Consider the following 3,072-nt stretch of genomic DNA (forward strand, 5'->3'; position numbering starts at 1 on the left):
TATATATATATATATATATAAGTTTAGAGATTCAATTAAGAATTCGTTTGATTGCACAAACTCTTAAATGGCATCGGCAACAGCACTGATACTGTAGGGCCTACTTTTGGCATTGCCAATATGGCCAAATGGCACCAACAAGGACCCATTTAACTATACTAAAATGGGGAGAAATGACACATTTTAATATAATTATTTTGCAGAATAGCTAAAAAGGTTAAAAAGAGAAAAACAAAGGGTAACATGTACTATTTTGAAAAATGGTATATGACAATGCTTCTTGTTTCTTTTCACATTTCTTTGAGGGTCTGATTAAAAGGCTATATGACACTAATAGCTTTCATGAAGAAATTACATGGTAGGTTATTATTTATAGTTTTTAAAATGTAATTTTAAAATATATGCCCAATATTCCTCATATGTATGATAATTGATTGTGAAATAATAGCCTTCTATGATTAAATTGTGATCAAATGATGGTGCGTTTATGCTAACTTGATCAATTAGTTTGAACTTAGGTATCTGCCGATAGTCTTGTACGCATGGACTAGTGAATGTCATTGTGGATGATATCTTTGATCGACAATCTAAATATATCGCATCACATGTTTTAAGGACTCGAGCGTATGATAAGATTTGAATTTTTTATGATCAATTGAGTTAGAATATTATTTTGAAAATTTTCACAAAAAATGATAATGATGCCTCATTATTTTTTTAGTAGATAAAGTCTCCTCTTTGAGAGAAGTATAGGGTTGCAAATGAAGACAAGCATAACTCTTTTCAAGCTTGAGCTTGTTTATAAAATTTGGACAGATTCGATCTTGAACTCATATTGAACTTTTGGGGTTGCATTCAAGTTTGAGCTTTTTTTAAAAATTCGAGCTTGAGCTCAAATCAAACTTTTGTGTTTTTATTCAGAATCAGTTCATTTACCATTACGACTATTTGAGTTAGGTTTAAGTTCATTTTGTATGATGATAATTGTGTCATTATCGAGTAAATTAACACGTGGTATTATCTAAAAAAAATTATGCCCTTCATAGTTACAACAATCTTATTCAAGAATCAGTAAGAAAGAACTGATGAATAAGAGAAGCAGAAATTAATCGTATTCAGTTACTATACAGAGTTCTTTATATCGAGAAGCTATTGTGGACGGACAACAATTATTGTTAACAGAAGTTTTTTAGATCAAGATGAAGAAAGAACACCAGTCGTACAATGTAGGTAGAGAGATTTTTAAAGTTAGTTATTTCCATTATGAGTGCTTAAAATCCCCCCTGAAACTAACAATATGTTTATTTCTATTATGAGTGCTTAAAATCCCCCCAGAAACTAACAATATGTTGTCGAGGTTGTTAGTTTGGAGCCGATATACTTGAAGGAAGCATTGGAGCAATCCCATTTTGTCGCCATCATATTGTGATCAGATTCATTAACCTCGGGCCAACCGCGGCTGGTTGTGTAGGTTAATGAAAGTGGCTTAGTAAACCACGGCTGGTTGTGTAGGTTAATGAAAGTGGCTTAGTAAGTCTGACCAAGAATATGTCCCTTAACAAATCCTTACTCGATGTAAGCTAACAAACACCAATTATTTTTACCTTTCTTTGGTTTGCTAATTCTTGAGTACATCCGTCTAGACGAAATCTAGTGTCTTTGTTATGGCTCTAGTGCTAGATCAACGCGTTACTTTAACTCTTAATCATAATTACTAGAAAATTAGGAGTGTCATGTCCATGATTAGTGTGGACTAAACGTCTTGGGCCTGCTTGTTTCCTCGGTGGTGAAGTACGCCCTTTGTTGTACCATCCAGAAGTTTCCCCAGGTTCATTAATATTCTTAACTACCGGATTCTGCAGAACAATGCCTTGGCTAAAAACTAAGTTCTGGGACTAGCCTCTTAGAAACCTTTCCAGGTTAAGACATTTAAAAATAGATAAAATGATAATTAAGTTCATCTCCTTTCTGGTTCATTGATCCTATTCCACCATGTTTGATTCAACAGTTTAATGCTTTTGCTGAGTAAATACTGCTCGTTAGTATTAATCATTGGATACATGTAGTGGACCCCTTGAAGACCCACTGCCCACAGATAATCTTCAAGTTTCGATTAATTTTCATGTTTATATACAACTCCACAAAGTCTGTCTATTCAAACTAATCATTATGTTCACTCTTGGTTTGAATGTGACTCACCGTTCTTTCTATCCTAAGATCTACATGTTTACTAGATTAGAACTTCTCCTCTGATTAGCTCCTAATTAGATGTAAATCTATGTAGTTTTTTTATCTTGATTTATTCATCGTATTCGCCTCTTATATTGGATGTGAGTCCATATGACTTTCCATTCTAAAGTGTTCAGGTTTACCCAGATGATGAAAATTTTAAATCCCAAGATCCATGAATTCCCAACCCCCGAATTAATGAATTTCAATCAATTAACTAAATGAATTCCAAACCCCCAATTAAATGAATTCCAAACCCCTAAATTATTGAATTTTAAGCCATTAAATAATGAATTGCAAAACCTTAAATTAATGAATTTCAAAACCCCAAATCGATGAATTTTAAACCCTTAAAACAATGAATTTCAATTCACAAATGAATAAATTTAAAACCTCAAAACTTCGAAACTTAAATCCTCAAATAAAACCCCTAAATTTTAAAATCTCCAACATAAATTTAAATAAAAATTTCCAAAATCATGAATTAGGAAAAACTTCATAGTTTTTCAAATCTAAATCAGAACTTCAATCTTCAAATTATGTTCTAAAATTCAAAACTTTGATGTTGAACAACAATGACTTTACTCTAGAATTAGGTCGACTTTTTCAATCAGCACCAATATGTGCATTGTACTTTTCATGGCCCACCACATATATTGAAGGTCCGTTTATTAACTTTACTACATTTAAGGAATTGAAGATCATGATAAAAAAGCAAAGTGGAAATAAAATCAAGCATTTTCACTAATAATGAGTTGGAGTTTTGTTAAAGAGAATTTAATACCTTCTGTAAATAACTCCTCAGTAAATGGTGTAGCAGAGCAAATGAACATGATTATAATG

The sequence above is a fragment of the Phalaenopsis equestris genome, unplaced genomic scaffold (assembly GCF_001263595.1).
Source record: "Phalaenopsis equestris unplaced genomic scaffold, ASM126359v1 Scaffold000410, whole genome shotgun sequence".
NCBI classification, from domain to species: Eukaryota; Viridiplantae; Streptophyta; class Magnoliopsida; order Asparagales; family Orchidaceae; genus Phalaenopsis; species Phalaenopsis equestris.